This window comes from Mastomys coucha, unplaced genomic scaffold (genome assembly GCF_008632895.1).
Source record: "Mastomys coucha isolate ucsf_1 unplaced genomic scaffold, UCSF_Mcou_1 pScaffold23, whole genome shotgun sequence".
Classification (NCBI taxonomy): Eukaryota; Metazoa; Chordata; class Mammalia; order Rodentia; family Muridae; genus Mastomys; species Mastomys coucha.
The window spans coordinates 60,447,046-60,454,545 of NW_022196906.1; the positions used below are offsets into that span (position 1 = coordinate 60,447,046).

The window sequence follows — 7,500 nt, forward strand, 5'->3', positions numbered from 1 at the left end:
ACCAGGCTGGCCTGGAACTCAGAAATCCTCCTGCCTCTGCCTCCCAAGTGCTGGGATTAAAGGCGAGCACCACCACTGCCCATCTGAGAACCAGTTCTTACAAGTTGTCCTCTGATCTCCACATGTGTGCTGTGGCATGTGTGTACCCACATGCACATACACAAATCAGTGTTTATAAAATTTAAAAAATTAAAGTATTTTGTAAGGGAGGACTTTTGTTTAGCTTTTATTTTTATAATTTTTGGTTCCTGTCTCTTTTTGCAATTTTTTTCTGCAGTTATATTTTGTACTCATTTTGCTTCTGTATTTCCCTCTTCTCTCTAATAGTTATTATATAAATATATATAGGATGTACTTCTAAGGTGTATTTTAAAGTCATTTATTGTATGTGATTGTTAAAGCCTATTGAAAATTTTTCTTAGATACAGAAAAGGAAAAATGGAAAAATTACAAGGGGGGGAAGGGAAGGGCCATTGGTGTTGGGGAGAAAGACATACAGAGTGAGAGACAGACAGACAGACAGACACACACACACACACACACACACACAAACTGCTAAGTTTGGATGTTTTGTTTTGGGATATTACCTTAGTGCTCATACATTAACAGCTCTGTTTTGCTTTATTGGCTAAAGTAGGAGCTGAGTATCACTCTAGACATGTGAGATTCATTAAATATAACTAGCACTTAATAAAGAATACCTACTACCTACTTTTTAACTACATTTTATATAGTTAACAGTTTCCTTTGGTCTTGAAGTTTTAGCTTTCTCACAGGCAAGGCTGTGCTGTACCTTGAAATTTAGCTTCTTGTTAGGACAGTACTGACAGCATAAATGTCTTTATGTACTCAGCTGTGATTAAACTAAGCTCAGTCCTTGAAATACTGCCTTGCAGTCACTGAGCACACTTTCAATCTAAGTTGCCATACTTACCAGTACTGATTTCAAGGCCACTGGGATTTGTGTGGAGCAGGTTAGGACAATGAATTTTTTCTCTTTAATTAAAAAAACAAACAAACAAACACAACTTAAAGGTTTTTCAAGCATTTTATAACTTATTTTTGAATATTCCTACTAATTTATTGTTGAGAAATATTGATGAGTCAGGGGCTTACCTGTGTTTAGAATTCAGAATCTTTAGTCCTTGTTCTTTAACATTCTGTGTTCTTCTTCATGAGACATTCTTTTCTATTCAACTCCTGATTTGTTTTTTTTTTTAATTTTTTTAAAGATTTATTTTTATTTTATTTATTTTATGTGTATGACTACACTGTAGCTATACTGATGGCTGTGAGCTATCATGTGTGTGGCTGCTGTTGAACTCAGGATCCCTGCCGCTCTGCTTGCTCCTCCCTGCTTGTTTCAGCCCTGCTCCCTCTGGTGTAGTAATTCACAGCAGCTGTTTTCAGAAGCACCAGAAGAGGGCGTCCAATCTCATTACAGGTGTTTGTGAGCCACCATGTGGTTGCTGGGATCCGAACTCAGGACCTTCGGAAGAGCAGTCAGGGCTCTTACCGGCTGAGCCATCTCGCCAGCCCTGATTTTCTTTTCATACTGAGTTATATAAGGATACACATACCAGATTATTCAGATTCATCAAATACATTTTTACTTGGAGAGAGCCAAACACTAACTCTACTTGGTTTGTAACACTCAGAGTGTATTCCTTATATACCAGAGACCCCACTTCTAGGGTTACCAGCCACAGAAAGGGGCAGATCTTGTTGCACCTTAACTGGAATGACCAGAAAAAAGAGTTTACACATCTAGTTGAGATTGTTCTCTGGTGTGCTTTATAAAAAGGGACATAATGCATGGATAATTTAGTCATGAAATAGTAAAGTTCCAGTCCTAGAAACAGCATCATAGAATTTAATTTTTCACTAACTAGCATATATAACATACATGATTGGTTTTTCTGTAACATTCTGAATTTAATGTAACTTAGTTGTAACTTCATGTAATGTCCTGGAACAATAGTATTACTTTTGACATAGTGTATATTTTTCCTATTTTATGTGTGTGTAAAAGCTGTACCTACATGTGTATGCATGTGTGTATGGCATGCCTCTTTATAAATGTGTTTGTGAGGGGGTGTACCCGTGCATCTGGAGGCCACAAGAAGACATGAAGTATCTTCCTATGTCCTTCTTTACCTTACTGACTTTAGAGACAAGCTCTGTCACTAAACTGGAAGGTCGGTCTTTGGCAAGGCTGTCTGACCAGTGAGTTCTGAAGATCCACATCTCTCTGCTGTCCAGTGCTGGGCTGCAGGCAAGCACAGCCATGCCTGGCTCCTTTTAGGTAGGTGCTTAGGACTTGAACTCACATCCTCGTGTATGCATTCTGTGTTAACTAATCTCCCTAGCTTCACTACTTTTTTTGGGGGGGGTTTTCTTTGAAAATATGATTTTAATTTAAATAGTAACATTCAACTATCATAAACAGTAATATTCAACTTGTCAAGACTTAAATATTGTAAGGTGCTACAAAACTAAAACATAGTCCCTACCAAAAGAGCCAATGTTTTAAAACTTTATAACAAAGTATAAATACTTATATTTATATAGAGAAATTTTAACAGTTCAATAATTTTTTTTTATTTGTGGGATATTGTAATTGTTCTGTTATTTTTGAGACAGTTTCAGATAGCCTGGACTGTCCTTGAATTTTTATCTGTGGAGTTTTGTTACTGTTGATGTTACTGATTTTTTTTTGTTTGTTTTGTTTTTTGTTTTTTGTTTTTTGTTTTTTCGAGACAGGGTTTCTCTGTATAGCCCTGGCTGTCCTGGAGCTCACTCTGTAGACCAGGCTGGCCTCGAACTCAGAAATCCGCCTGCCTCTGCCTCCCAAGTGCTGGGATTAAAGGCGTGCGCCACCACCGCCTGGCGATGTTATTGATTTTTTTCAGAGGGTTGTTTTTTGTTTGTTTGCTTAGTTTTTGTCAGGGATTCTCTATGTAGCCTTGGCTTTCCTGGAACTAGCTCTGGCAAGGCTGGGCTCAGATCACAGAAGTCCACCTGCCTTTTGCCTGGCCAGGAAAATTTTCATTTTCACATAGCCCAGACTCTCATTGAATTCATTTATCTGTGTGATTTTGTTTTTGTTGCTGTTATTGATTTTCAGAGTTTTAGGTAGCCTGGACTGTTGTTGAACTCACCATGTGCTGATTCTCCTGCCCTCATCATACAGATGCATGTGAAGGCAGAGGTGAAGCTCAGGTGCTTCTTTCTTAGCAGTCTTCCACTATGTTTTGTTTTGTTTTAGTTAATTTTAATTATGTGTGTTGGTGTGAGTGTGTGCATGTGAAAGCCAGAGGGGTTGGATCCCTGTTGAGTTGGAGTTACAGACAATTGGGAGCTGACTGATGTGGATGCTGGGAACTGAACTTACTCTGCAAGAATAACAAATGTTCTTAACCACTGAGCTATCTCTCTAGCCCAAGATTTCTTTCTTACTTTTATTTATATGTGTATTTTCGTGTGAGGCCAGAAGAGGATGTTGGATCCCCTGAAGGAGGTGGTACAGGTAGTTAGTTGTAAGCTGCCCAGTGTGGGTGCTAGGAACTGAACTGGGGTCCTATGCAAGATGAGTATGCATGCTTTTCTTAATTTATTTTAGTTATTTAAACAGGGTCTCAATGAGTGTAGCCTTGGCTGGCCTGCCTCCGCCTCTTAAGTGCTGGGATTAAAGGTATGCACCACCACAGCTGGCACTCCTTAATTTTTCTTAGACTTATTTGATTTTATATGTATGACTGTTTTACCTGCATTTATGTATGTGTATCATATATGTACATGGTGTCCATGAAGGTTAAAAGAAATAGTCAGAACCCCTGGAAATGAAGGTCAGGAGCCATGAAGCTCACTTCATGTGCTGGAAATCGAAGCTGGGTCCTCTGGAAGAGCAGTTATTGCTTTTAATGCCTCAGCCATCTCTCAGAAGTTTGTTTATTTGCTTGTTCATTTGAGACAGGGTCTTATTATATAGCCCTTGGTCTAGGACTCACTTTGTTCAGCAAGTTGACATTGAACTCAAACAGACCCACCTGCCTCTGCCTTCATATATTGGGTTTAAAAGCATGAGCCATCATGTCCAGATTGTTTTAATTTCTTCTTGTATGTTTGTGGTATTGTATACATGAGTGCAGATGTCCTTGTAGCCCAGAGATGTCAGATTCCCCTACAGATGGAATAACTGCATCGGTGAGCTGTGTGATGTGGGTGTTGAACTGAACTCAGGCTCTCTGTTCTTAACGGATGAGCCATCTTTTCCCTCTCTTACCGTTGCTTAAGAGACAGTGTCTCTCTCTGAGACCCGGGACTTACCACTTCATTAGGCTAGATTTACTATCCAGCCAGCCCTAATGACTTATCTGCCTCTGCACTTGAGTTAAGTTGTGTTCCACCATGCCTGTCTTTTTACTTGAGTGCCTGAGACTAAACTCAGGTCCTTATGCTTCTTCACAAAGACTTTTTACACTGCACCATTTCCACAGACGCCACCATATTGTAATTCTTTGATCAAGGACTTTGGCTGAGGGTCATGGGACTCTCCTGGGTGCTAAACTTGAGAGCAAACTTACTAGAGTGAGATTGGTTTTAAATGTTTCCCAAAGCAATGCTAAAATATAAGTTTGGGTTTTATTTGCTCTGCTTGTTTGTTGTGGTCCAGCCTTTTTCCCATCTTAACTTTCATTGTTGTAAGAAACACCTATTTTACTCAGACTGTGTGTGTGTGTGTGTGTGTGTGTGTGTGTGTGTGTGTGTGTGTAGATACTGACACATGTATACTACCGTATTCATATGTAGGCTAGAAGACAACTTTTGAGAGTCATTTCTTTCCTTCCATCTTTTTGTGAGTTCCAATGATTGAACTCTGATAGGTTTGTGTGGCAAGCACCTTTATCTAATAATGAGTGGTCTTGCCTGCTTCTACTTAGTCATTTTGCTTTATTTACTCAGTGCTTTTAAGATTTTGAAATATAACTGATATTTTTATCCTTCGGTGCTGAGGACTGACCCCAAGGCTGGTGCATGTGTACTCTACTGCTGGTCTGATTCTCATGTAGTGGTGTTGCAGGTTACTGGCAGTTTTTCCCTTTGCTTCTCTCAAACTAGCTTTTCACCCAATTTTTAGTCAAGCACTTTTCAACTAATGATTCTGGTTATCTTGAGTAGTACCTGTAGCCCTGACTAGCCTAGATCTCACTGTGTTGCTCTACTGGGGATTGAATCCAGGACTTCATGCATACTACACAAGCACTCTGCCAAAAGAGCTAAAGTCCTGGGTTCCACAGTACTGTCATTAGTACTGCATGTAGACTAAGAAGTCGTGTTGAGGCTTCTAAAAATCTCTAGTTGTATTCACTTAAAAATTGAAGCTGCCTTTAAGGTTGTCAGTTTAATGTGAATGCACAAGTAGCAACTCCTTCAGCTCTCTGTGTGGATCAAAGGAGAAGTCTCTCATTACGTTAGAGTTTTTTTGTCTAACTGATTTTATTTAATAAGCTCCGCCTTTTCACATGCTGCCTTGAAGTTTTTTTACGAAGGAACAGGGAAAAGGGTAAAGAACTCTTGGTGGATAGGCCTACATCTTTAATTAGATTTGTTCTTGTTCTTTGGTCCCTCTTATGCTTCCAATTGAGGCGTATATGTTCTGATGTTCCTATTTTTCTGGATTTGCTGCCCATTGTTTTACTACTTCAACCATTTTTTCCTACCTTGATCTTGTGAAGCCATTATTATTTCTGTCTAGGATATGTTGAAATAATAGTCATTTACTTGTTAGTGATTTGGGCCCACTTCCTTTTTTTAAGCACATTGTAATATTACATTGGTTTAGGTCATAAAATTGATAGGTCATGAAGAGTAAGTTCTATGTAGCTTTAAAATAAAAAAATGTCGTATGATACACTTTACATCAATTGTTTCCATCCTTCCTTCCTTTCTTTCTTTTATTTTTTATTTTTATTTTTATATATTTTCAAGACAGGATTTTTCTGTGTAGCCCTGGCTGTCCTGGAACTGACTCTGTAGCCCAGGATGTCCTTGAACTTAGAGATCTACCTGCCTCCCAAGTACTGGATTAAAGGCCTGCATAGCTCTACCCAGGTACAATGATTATTTCTTAAGTTTTTTTATACCGGTAAAAATTTACACACATCCTGAAATAATCACAGGAGAGAAAATGTAATAAGGATGGAGTTAAGTTGTTTATTTGTATGAAAAATTGTTGCACAAATAAAATTATAAAATAACAAAAAAAATTTAAAGGAAAATGAGAATTTCATTACTCTAATATAAATCACTTTTTCTGTTCTTCAATTTTATTTATCTATAAATATACTAGATTTTATTCTCATAAAATAAAATTTTTATTATGAAGGCAAGTTTATTATGAAGCCACTTTTTCTTCTTTTGTGTGTGTGTGTGTGTGTTTTGCTTTGTTTTGTTTTGTTTTGCTTTGCTTTGTCTTTCTAGATGGAGTTTCTCTGAGTAGTAGCCCTGGCTCTCCTGGAACTCACTCTTTAGACCAGGCTGTCCCTGAACTCACAGATATATGCCTGCCTCTGTCTCCCAAGTACTAGGATTAAAGGTGTGCACCACCACCACCCAGATATAAAGCCAGTTTTTCAGAATGGCATATTGAGAGGTTGAGGGATCTTAGAAAGGGATGGCAAATACCAGAAATTAATTCTTCATGGTAGTTATTAGGTAAATTAGGAAACATCTTAGAAATGAATTTTGAGAATAATGAAAACAGAAAAGAATGAGAAGATGGGAGTATAGATAGAGCACAATAATTACCAAGTTTCTGCCATAGTTGCAGTCTAACATTTAGTGTGTTAAGAAGAGGTACAGTATTTCCAGTAAGATAGAAAATCCCTTACAATGATAATGATAGTCTTCCTTCCACTTCTGGAATCTGAGCATCTGGGAGCTGAAAGTAGAATGATTAAGTTTGAGGCCAACATTTTTGTTTATTTTTTAAAAGGGAGCTGGAACAATGGTTCAGTGGTTAAGAGCATTTTCTGCTCTTGGAGAGGACTCAGGTTCAGTCCCAGTACCACATGTTGATTCACAATCATCTGTAACTGCAGTGCCAGGGGATTTGACACCTCTTTCTGACCTTTATAGGTACCAGACACACTCATAACTTACATCTATGCAGGTAGACTGTCTTTAGTTAGGGTTTCCATTGCTGTAAAGAGATACCATGACCAAGGCAACTCTTATAAAAGACATTTAATTGGGGCTAGCTTACTAGTTCTGAGCTTCAGTCCATTATCGTAATGGAGAGATGCATGGCAGGGTCTGGGCAGACATGGTGCTGGAGTAGTTGAGAGTTCTACCTCTTCATTTAAAAGAAGCAGAAGACTGGCTCCCATGCAGCTAGGAGGAGGGTCTCAAAGCCTACCTACCGCCACCATGACACACCTCCTCCAACAAGGCCACACCTCCCAACAATTTCACTCCCTATGGGTCAAGCATATTTAA

At 38.6% G+C, this 7,500-nt stretch overlaps 1 protein-coding gene across 17 annotated transcripts in view; it reads left to right on the top strand.

Annotated features, from left to right (window-relative positions):
• Nucleotides 1-7,500, top strand: part of Csnk1g1 (casein kinase 1 gamma 1) — a 148,093-nt gene that overhangs the window by 18,505 nt on the left and 122,088 nt on the right. For 2 of the 17 annotated variants that reach the window (XM_031344211.1, XM_031344214.1), the window contains exons 1-2: nucleotides 754-974; nucleotides 2,172-2,305. The exons of 13 other annotated variants lie outside the window; for them this stretch is intronic. The gene's annotated coding sequence lies outside the window, so the exon portion shown is untranslated. Of the gene's footprint in view, nucleotides 1-753; nucleotides 975-2,171; nucleotides 2,306-7,500 lie in introns of those variants that run through there. 2 more of the 17 variants (XM_031344210.1, XM_031344218.1) reach the window with 1 other exon arrangement.